Source organism: Vidua chalybeata, chromosome 4, assembly GCF_026979565.1.
Source record: "Vidua chalybeata isolate OUT-0048 chromosome 4, bVidCha1 merged haplotype, whole genome shotgun sequence".
Classification (NCBI taxonomy): domain Eukaryota; kingdom Metazoa; phylum Chordata; class Aves; order Passeriformes; family Viduidae; genus Vidua; species Vidua chalybeata.
In genome coordinates, this window is record NC_071533.1 from 67,447,171 (window position 1) to 67,458,068 (window position 10,898).

Consider the following 10,898-nt stretch of genomic DNA (forward strand, 5'->3'; position numbering starts at 1 on the left):
AAGAGGGGGATTTTTTTGCTGTTGCACTTGAGCATGGTATCTCTGGAGCTGCCTCTCTTTCCCAGAAGAGTGGAGCATGAGGAAAAGGATTCCACCCGCTACTTGTGTCTGTTTATTTACACTGTAAACAGCTTCTGTGCTGGAGCTTTGAAGAGGTGCCGCACATTTGTATGTCAAGATCCCTCCACGCTCTGTGTGGTTTTCCCACGTGATCTGAGCTCTTCACAGAGGAAAGTTTGCTCCTTTGCCTCCATCCTGGAGAAGATGAGGAGGGCCAGAGTGATACAGAGCCCCAGTGAGGGGTAATGCTGTCAGTGAAGGAGATTTGGGCTGAATTACCCTGTTTATGGTAACCTGATGCAGCTCTGCTAACGAGTGGTAATTTGGTAAATCCCCATTGATCATGAGCCCTAGAGTGACTCTCAGGAAGTTGTGGCTCCCATCAAACTCAGCTGAACTGCAGCAGCAGGAGTAGCAACCTGCCTGGACTGAGTGCTGGTTTTGTATAAAATAGATTAAAATAGACAGATAAATAGATAAAAAGATAAAATGATAGATCATAGACAAAAATAATTAAATAACTTCTGGAATTCTCTCCCAAAATATCTGTGCAACAGTTATTTAAATGCTATGGACACAGTAACTGCTTGCAGGGGATTATCACCACTGCAAAATCAGTATTTGCTAAAAATCCCTTTGGTAAACTCAATAAAGCCTTTTAATAAAGCAAAACCACAGCAGCTTCTCACCACGCTCACAACCTCTTGGGTTTGACAGAAGCAATGATGGATGTCAGAAAGCTTATCTTGGCAAAACAGCTCCTAACAATTCCCTAACCCCTGAACACGATTGTTATCCGCTAAGTTGCCTGCCTTACCTATTTACTATAAGCTATGAGTATGACCATGTGCCCCAGAACAAACTTAGGTCACTTTATTCGGTTGGTTAAATATTAGATTTACATCACTTCAAAATTAGGAATGGGATTTCAGTCATCCAGCAATTAAAAAATTTGCTCTTATGTCTTGAAATGCTTGGTGGCCACACGAGCATCTCCAAGGAGATGATTTGTACCCTGTGAGGTGCTCAGCAGCCAGCTGACAAAGAAGAAAAATGGGTATATTCCCAAATCCCAGGTCCATTAGTGTGCTTACACTGATTTCCTTCTCCACCTCATGCCTCCACTGTCACCCCTGGGACTTGTGCTGTGTCTGGGACATCTGCAGCTTCCCAGCACAGCTAAGCCTTGTGGTGTGCTGGGCATGGAGGCACAGGAGCACCAGTGGGAATAATCTGGTATTTTGCGTCAGAGGACAAGAGAAATGGCCTCAGGTTGTGCCAGGGGAGGTTTAGGTTGGATATTAGGAAAAATTTCTTCAAAGGTTTGTCAAGGATTGGAACTGGTTGCCCAGGGCAGTGGTGGAGTCACCATCCCTGGAGGGATGTAAAAGATGTATGCATGTGGCACTTGGGGACACATTTTAGTGGTGACCTTGGCAGTGCTGGGTTAACAGTTAGACCCAATCATCCTAAAGGTCTGTTCCAGCCTAATGATTCCATGATTTTATGTTTAGAAAACCACCCTCTCCTGACACCTTGCCTGCTCCAAGGACTCAGATTTGCCTGTAAATCTCTGTTATGCCCTGACTCAAGCCCTTTATGGTGGCTTATGGAACATCCCTGAATGCTTTCCTGAAGCCCCATGCATGACCTCTGCTGGGGTGTGAGGGCTCCTGGGTATCTCTCTTCTCCCTGGTGGCTGTGCCTGGCTTTGGTGGCAGTTTTAAGACACTTACCTGTAGGTGGCTTGTGCCTCACAAGTGGCTTTTGCTGATGAGCGGGGTGGGCAGGAGGACACAGGACACCAAGCAGCCACTGGTGTCCCTTCAGGTTTGTGCTGCTTTGCAACCAGACACAGGGTGTGACTCAGGTACACATATCACAGTTATGCTCAGGTACCCCGGCATCACTTATGCTGCCTTCTAAGGAAAAAGATGCAATAACTTCCGTGCTCCCAAGAGAATCCCTGTAGGAGAAGGAGAACAAAGCAGAGGTGTGTTTGCACACCAGCCTCGCAGATCCTCAACCCTTGATGCCAAGTCCTGGCTTGAACCCTTCTACCCCAGCAAAGCTGTCCCCTCCTGACCTTGAGCTCTGCCGTGGGGCTCGTGGGGCTCCACACAGCTGCAAAACCCCCTCTGCCCCCATGGGCTCTGCCCTGCCCGTGGGATGGTGCAGGGGATGCAGTGCTTTGGGGATCAAGGGCGACGGCTGCTGTGTGTGGGTGAGGCTGCCTCTGCCTGGAGACCCAGCAGTTAATTTGTTTGTTTCCTTTCTGTATAGGATATTGTTACCAAAAAAAGAAAGTGAGGTGGGGGGGAGAGAGAAAAAAGAAAAGCTGAGGCTAAATGATGAAAAGGCCTCTCTCCTGCAGCTATGAAATCTCACCCGGAAGGAGGCGAGGGGAAGTGTTTTCCAGCGGGGTACAAAGTCAGCAGCAGAGCTTTGAACTCGGGGGAACTCCACGGCGGCGCAGAGCCCTGCCAGGGAGCCCCAGCTGTGCATACCTCAGCTGCAGCTGGGGTCACATCCTGCACCCCTGCTCTGCGCCAGGATGGGCTCAGCAACGAGCATGGAAAGGGGGCTTTGCTGGGCAGGCACGAGTGGGACATGTTCCCCAGACCAAAAACTGACTCTTCTTGTCTTGTTTTGGGATGGGCCACCCTGAGCTTGTCCCATGGTCACCCTTGCCTGGCCCAGGCAGGCTCTGCTGTCCCCTTGCCTGTCCCCTGGCAGTTTGTGGGTCCCCCTGCACCCCTCCATTGCCACCACTGGACTCTGATCATACCCAGCACCCTTCACCACAGGTGCTCTGAATACTCCAAATAGGGGAAGGTTCTACTCAAATATGGTAACCAAAAAGCTGGGTTTGGAAGGGATCCCAAGTTACTTGGGGGAATTTAGGCAATTATCCCACCATACCTTTTTTTAAATTTTAATTTCACTCTAATGATTTCAGAGGTACCTTTTCCCCATCTCATTTACAAGTGAAAACACTCAGTTAACTAAACTGAGGAAGGAGTTTAAAAATTAATTTAGGTGCCTCAAAATGAAAGTAAACTTTGAGACAAGCAGTGGGCTCTGTGTGGAACTGGAAGCCAGGTGGAGGTGCTGCTGCTGGACTTTGCTTTTTGCTGAAGTGTCCCTCACCTTGTCACCAGTCCTGGTAGGGTGGGGTCTCTGGGGAAAGTCATCAGTATGTGGCCCCATTTTTTGTCTTGGATCACAACTGGGCCAGGCAGGAGGAAAACAACACCGTGAGTCTCCAGGAGAGGGGTGAAACAGAACAGCATCAGGCTTGGAGCCTCTTCTCCAAATTACCCCTAATATCCCCAGCAGCAGCCTTTGCCTGCCAGCTGCAACACTTCTCCTCCCTTATCTGCAGCTAATCCCTTAAACAGCCATTTGAAGGAGTTTTTGCTGTATTTGCCCAAGAAACAATTTCCCAGATTTGCTGTTTTCTCAAGGACTTAGAGCAGTGGATCATGCTGCTGTTCCCAGGGATCGAGTGACAGGCACCTCCACCCCTGGGAAAACACTGCCCAGCGCAGAACAGATGGATGCCACCAAATAAATCTCCATGTTGTAGGTATTTCTTGGGACTGTAATCCTTGAATAAACATCCTGCCACTTGAACCTGTTGTGAGGAGCACGATGGTCACCATCCACAGGAAAGATGCCAAGCTGCCACTGGTCCAGGGATGGGGCAGGAGGGTGGAGGTGATGAGCATAGATTTTGGGCTGGTTTGGGATGATGGTTTGGCTGGGTTGGCTTATCCTGGTGCTGAGGAGCAGTGGGATCAGGTTAGCTCTGGTCCCCAGCATCAGAAGGATGTGGACCTGTTGCAGCAACTCCACAAAGATGCTCAGAGGGCTGGAGCACCTCTGCTATGGAGACAGGATTAGAGACCTGTGATTGTTCAGCCTGGAGAAACTTCAGGGAGACCTTCTAGCACCTTCCAGTGTCTAAAAGGGGCTACAAGAGAGCTGGAGAGGGGTGTTTTACCAGGGCATGTAGTGATAGGGCAAGGAGAAATGGCTTCAAACTGACAGAGGGCAGGTTTAGATTGAATATTAGGAAAAAATTCTTTATTGTGGCATAGTGAGGCCCTGGCACAGGTTGCCCAGGGAAGCTTTGGCTGTCCCATTGCTGGAAGTGTCGAAAGTCAGGTTGGATGGGGATTTGAGTGACCTGATCTAGTGGAAAGTGTCCCTGCTCATGGCCAGAGATTGGAACTGGATGATCTTTAGGGTCCCTTCCAACTCAAAGCATTTTGTGATTTTATGGTTTCTGGGATGCCCACACTTAGACACAGCCCACAGTCAGTTTTATTTTTTGTGCTGAGGAATGAAGCTGGGAGAGCCTGTGAAGGATGGGCAAAGGGACCTTCCAGTTGTGCCTGGATTGCTCATCCCAAAGCTGGTACAAACCAGCCTGTGCACAACCAGTGTAACACATCTGCCTCCCAGCATCCCTGCAGGGACACCCTCGGACCACTCCTGAGCCACCCGGAGATGGAGGGGATTTCCCGGGAGCACACACCCCACCAGAGTGGGAGCACTGCCCGGACAAGGACTTCAAGATTCTCTCTCCCACTGAGAGTGAAACAATGCCATCATTTCAGCAGGGTGGTGCTTAATTAGCTTTCACTTGAAGGAAAAGGGGGCGGTGGTGGATGGAAGGAGGTGCGGAGAGAGCGCAGCAAAAGACCACGAGAAAATCCCCTTTTCCCGGTGCGGAGAGGGACGTTCCTGGGTGCTGCGGACTGAAACACCTGCTGCCCGGAGGGAAAGCCGGTTCCCAGGAAATGCAAGAAAGGCACTTTCCAATGTGGAATATGTTGAAAAGCACAGAGGAGGAGAAGGGGAGGGGGGTGGAATGGCTGCGGAGATGCATGAATATTAAAATGATTATAGCGCTTAATAAAATGCCGCACAGGGGAGGAACAATAACAGGTATTGTTGGCAAGCCTGACGCTCAGCTTCCCCTTGATTTGATGGGGCGATAACCATCGCAGTATCTCTTTCATGATCCCTGGCTCCGTATCTCTCTCGCGGCGCGGCAGAGCCACACACATTCCAGGGGAGACTTTGATGTCTCTCTCGAGGCGCAGCCCTGCCAGCCCTGGGCAGGCTGCGCCGCGCCGCGGCTCCCCCGGCGAAGGGCCGTGGGTGGGGGACACGGGGAGGGGGCTGCGGAGGGCAGGGGGGCCGTGGGGGGAAGCAGCTGGCAGCTCTGAGCCAGCTTGCTGCCAAAATACCCGGTCACTTCACCCCTGAAGATCTGAAATCCCAAGAAAATGGGATGCTGGGCGCTGCTGTTCTGTGACTGTCCAGTGAAAAACACTCAAGTCGGTCAGCCACGAGGGAAAAGGGCACTTTTCAATCCTCCATCTCCCCAGACAGGACAGGATTTGGGGCAGTCAAAGAGACCCAGTTAAATGAGAAATAAGAACCATTGAGGGAATCTTTTAAAAGGCTGTGCTCAGGGACAGACTGTGGGGGTTTATCCCCTGGGAAATAGTCTGGTGTCCAGACCTGGAATGAATGATGAATTTTGGGGGCTGGCAGCTCAAGCCCCTCTGACTGTCTCTTGAGGGAGGCACAGATGTCCCTGTAGTGACACAGGAGTCCCCCCATGCCAAAGGGATGAGCTGGGGGCTGTAGCATGGCAGGAACACAGCTGTGTGTTGGTAGGACCCTTGTTAGTGGCTGGGACCTAAAAGGTACCAAACTTTCCCAAGGAGGGTAAGAGGGCAGATGGGCAGGATTGGGAAGGGAGAGTGGGATTTTCAGCCAGGAGAAGATGATATCTCCAAAAGATGCTTAGCAGGGATGGATGGTGCAAGCACACTCGTGGGCATTTCTCCATGCTGCACTTGGTCTGAGAGCTCTCTGATTTTGGGGCAAGGTTGCCTTATTTTGGGCAAGATTTTGAGCATGCTGAAGACAGTGGAGTGGAGCCAGTGCTGCTCAGCCACAGCCCCCAAATGCTCTTTTGGTGCAATCTGAGAGGATAAAAGTTCTGCTGTAACTCACATGCCACTCCAGAGGGTCTCATGCAGTCTGGGCCTCATACCCCACATTAGCCACGTCTTCTCGCCCACTTTCCCTCCTTCCTTCCCTCGCTCTGCCTCTCTGACCATCTGTACCAGACAAACCATCCGAGCTCCCAAGCAGAACTGCTTGCTTTGCTCTTTTCAAATCAAACTTCTGCCGGTAGCTTAGACCTCACACTTAATTTGCGTTAATTGTTGTTGGGTTATTTTTTAAATTTAATTATTGGTTTCGGAACGCAACAGAAGGAAAAAAAAAAAAAGGCTAAGAAATTTTCCAGCCTTTTTTTTTTTTTTTTTTTTTTGTGAGTGCGTGTTTTCTTTCTCGTGGGAGGTGACCGCAGTGGGCTCACCCCTCCATGAATCTGGGGGGTAAAAGGGGGTGCTGAGAGCCAGGAGGGGGCCCGAATGAAGCCACCCTGCACCTTTATCCCCCCTGCCCGGCATCCTGGGGATTTGGGAGAAGAGGCAGTGGTGCCTTTGGTGCCGGTCTTCCCCTGCGAGGCCGTGCTGATGGGGGGTGTGTGTGTGTGTGTATGTGTGAGTGTCTGTGTGTGTGTGTGTGTCTGTGTCTGTGTGTGAGTGTCTGTGTGTCTGTGTGTGTGTGTCTGTGTGTCTGTGTGTGTGTCTGTGTGAGTGTCTGTGTCTGTGTGTCTGTGTGTCTGTATCTGTGTGTCTGTATCTGTGTGTGTCTGTGTGTGTGTGTCTGTGTGTCTGTATCTGTGTGTCTGTATCTGTGTGTGTCTGTGTGTGTGTGTGTCTGTGTGTGTGTGTCTGTGTGTGTGTGTCTGTGTGTCTGTGTGTGTGTCTGTGTCTGTGTGTCTGTGTGTCTGTCTGTGTGTGTCTGTGTGTGTGTGTGTATGTGTGAGTGTCTGTGTGTGTGTGTGTGTGTGTATGTGTGAGTGTCTGTGTGTGTGTGTGTGTCTGTGTCTGTGTGTGAGTGTCTGTGTGTGTCTGTGTGTGTGTCTGTGTGAGTGTCTGTGTGTCTGTGTGTGTGTGTCTGTGTGTGTCTGTATCTGTGTGTCTGTGTGTGTGTGTCTGTGTGTGTGTGTCTGTGTGTGTGTGTCTGTGTGTCTGTGTTTGTGTGTCTGTGTGTGTGTGTCTGTGTGTCTGTGTGTCTGTGTGAGTGTCTGTGTGTCTGTGTGTGTGTGTGTCTGTGTGTGTGTGTCTGTGTGTCTGTGTGTGTGTGTCTGTGTGAGTGTCTGTGTGTCTGTGTGTGTGTGTCTGTGTGTGTGTGTGTCTATGTGTCTGTGTGTGTGTGTCTGTGTGAGTGTCTGTGTGTCTGTGTGTGTGTGTCTGTGTATCTGTGTGTGTGTCTGTGTGAGTGTGTGTGTGTCTGTGTGTGAGTGTCTGTGTGTGTGTGGGTGTGTGTGTATGTGTGTGTGTCTCTGTGTCTGTGTGAGTGTCTGTGTGTCTGTGTGTGTGTGTCTGTGTGTGTGTGTCTGTGTGTCTGTGTGTGTGTGTCTGTGTGTCTGTGTGTGTGTGTCTGTCTGTGTGTCTGTGTGTGTGTGTCTGTGTGTGTCTTGCGCGTTGGCTCTGCCTTTGAGATTTGCCCCTGGTCATTTCTGCTGGGAGGGAGCTGAGGTTGGTGCTCTGATGTGGGTGGCCCAGAGTTTGTTACCCGAGGACAGCCGGCTTTACCTCTGAACTCCTGCCTTCCCAACGGTTGTTTCTCTGCTTGTGCCTGCTTGCATTTTTGCCGTGTGTCTTGCTGGATTGCCTTGACCCAAGCTAAGGCGAGATGTTCCGCAGGGAAGGGGGTCAGGCTGGCATGCCAGGCTGGTGGTGGTGGGGTATCTCCCACCCCAAGGCTTCCACCCGGCAGGCACATATAAATGTTTAGTCTGAGTAGAGCCAGCACCCATAGGGATTTGGAGTTGAAAAGAAAGGACTTGAAGGCAGAAAGCTCCCACTGTGTCATGGAGGGAGAACACATCAGAGGGAGGCAGTCAAAAACCCCTAGAGGAAAGGCAACCTGATGCTTTGCCCTAAGGTCCAGCAAAGTCATGAGCAGCTCCCCCAACCCTACTTGCTGTAGGTGCTGATGGGAAGCTTCCTTGGGGACTCCATAAACACTTATTATTTCCTCTGTCATTTTTCTCAGCAAAAATAAGGAAGAATTACAAGAACAAGAGAAGGGTTTTTTTTTTTTTTCCTTTTTTTTTTTTTTTTTTTTTTTTTTGGGGTGAAGCACAATCTGTGCTGATGCCAAGCAGCCTCCAAACCCAGGAGAGAAGGGAGGGCAAAATTCCTCCCTGACCCTGCAGGCAACCAGCTTATGCCTTGGAGCAGAAGATTTGATTGCCTTTTACCATTAGCTCTGCTTGCGTTGGTACAAGGAGTTATAAAAATGATCCTCCCCCCCCCCCCAAACTCCCGAAGCACAAAGGCAGAGGAGCGGCAGTGCCCAGCCCTCCCGACAGCCCTGACCTGCGGCGGGGGGAGGATGGGGACGGGGATGGGAATGGGGAGGGGGGTGGAAACACAGTGAAACAGAAAAAGATTGACCCAATATCACCCAAGCTGGAGAGACGTCGTTATTCCATTTAAGCCCGCTGAACAGTGCCACAGCAGGGAATCTGTCTGTCTTGGTTAAAGGTCTCGCTGCCAGCCCAGCCTTGGAAGTGCCAACACTAATCTGCAAATTGTTGCAAACCCTAAAGAGCCGCTGAGCTGGGAACCTTCCTCCAGCCCAGACCCCTATGGACCGGGATGCCCTTCCCCATTAATGTCCCGCTCCCGCCGCCGCCAGGCAGGCTCGGCCAGGCACCGCTCCCTCCAGACGGGCTGTAGTGAAAATCCCGGGCATTAAAATCCCGGCTCCTGCTGGCAGCGGGAATGGGATGTTTGCCACTGACAGAGGTTAGATTCTGCCCGGGGAAACTCTTGCATGCTCTGGAATAAATTCGTGCACGTCTTTCTGATTAGTGTCTTCCGGCAGGTCCCCAAATAGACGATGATTCCTTTGTCCTCTTCTGACCTCACGGATCACATTCAGAGCCTGTAGCTTTTGCTGAAATGCCGAGTTTTTGGCCTGAAAAATCGCTGGTGCAACCTCTGGTGTTGGCCAGGAAGAGGGTAGTCACATGTGCTCTTAGACTAACAAACAGCACTGTTCTTCTAAGACCATGGGTAGCAATAATTCAGGGTCAGTGGAAAGGGCATATCTAATAAGAGGACCTGGTCTAGAGGATAAAAAAAAAGGAAAAAAGGAAAAAAAAGGCAGCTAAAAAACCTTGGCTAGCGTGATAGAAGAGGATGGATATGGAAGCCTGGCTGTGGAGCTGGAGGCAAGAGGCATCAGGGAAAATACAGTGATACATGGAGAGGGATTGGGGATTGGAAAACCCTGGATTTGGCCATGTAAATCATGGCACCTATGAGATCTCAGACAGGTAGGAGGCTGTGACATGCCACCTTTCAGGCTGGCCAATTGCTGCACGTCCTAAGGACACCTAAGAAAACCTGTGAGGAGAGTTTCCACAGAGTCTATACATAGTGCTGGTTTTTGCTCAAGACAAGCAGGTAACCCAAGGGTGAGATCTGAGTCCAAATAAAAGACTGGAGCTGACAGAGGTGGTAAACAGTTATTCTTAGTAACCATATTTATTATTAAAAGTATCAGTTGGAATGAGAAATGTGAACAGCAAATTTAGAGAAGCATGAATTCCTTTGGCAGGAGCTTTAGAAGCAGCCAGGGTTTTAGTCAGGTTTTTTGAGGTCTGTAATAAGGTGCCAAAAAAAGCACAAACATTCTTTAGAACATTAAAAAAACCAAAACCTAACAAAACCTCCAGTCAATCACAAAAGGGAAAAAAAAACAATGTTACCATAAAAAAATTGCACTAAGAAAAAAAAAGAAGGCTCCTAGAGCATTATCCTTAAGTCATGTAAAAATCAAAAAACCACTATGCAAAAAATAACCTGTCTGCACAGAAACTTGCTTATGCATATGACTGTAGCGTGTGCCTTTGCTTGTAGTAAACATGCCCTTTGCCTTCTGCTGATGACATGACACTGGCATGTCACAGCTGATTTATAAACACAATTGGATTTTCAATCTTCAGGTCTAAATTCATTTCAGCAGACCCCAGCAGGCAATGTATCTCTGTTTATCTATAAATACCGGTTACGGTGCTTTCTTGGATAGAGATGGGTACAGTAGGATGTTGTTTATTTTTACTTGCTTGCAGTAAGAGGAAGCAGTGTTTGGTATCAGTCCTCATCATGAGCTAAGTGGCTGCAGGGCTCTTTCGAGGGCACTGAGCTGCAGAATCAAAGATGCAAGCAATGCTCTGCAGTGAACCCTTCAGGTTTTGCAAGGACTCACCTTGCAGCTCAGCAAGAGCGAGGAAGATGAGGACTGAGAAAGGCTTAGGAAATACAGCAGGTATTCCCAAGCCATGGGCAAGCTGGAGTTGCCTTGTCCAGGCTCTGAGGCTCCTCAGCAGCAGTGGTTCATGTGGGGCAGGTTGGGTGAGGGTCTTGGACTCAGTTCCTGCAGGTCCCTGCCAGGCTGGACGCTGTGGGTGCGCACAGGGAATTCAGGCTAATTTGGTGCCTCCAGCCCTCAGCTCAGGATCACAGCGGCCGCAGCCACAGGACAGTGCAAGTGGAGCACTGCAGGAACATGCTGAATTGCTTATCCCGAGGTGCTCCCTCTGCGAGGAAGGGCTGGCCTTCAGCAAGCTCCCAAGGACCAGAAGCAGAGGCCTAGGCATGTAGGCTGAGGGTGGAGAGGTAAACCTACCTCTGGGCTTTCAGCCTTTCTGCTGCAGGAGC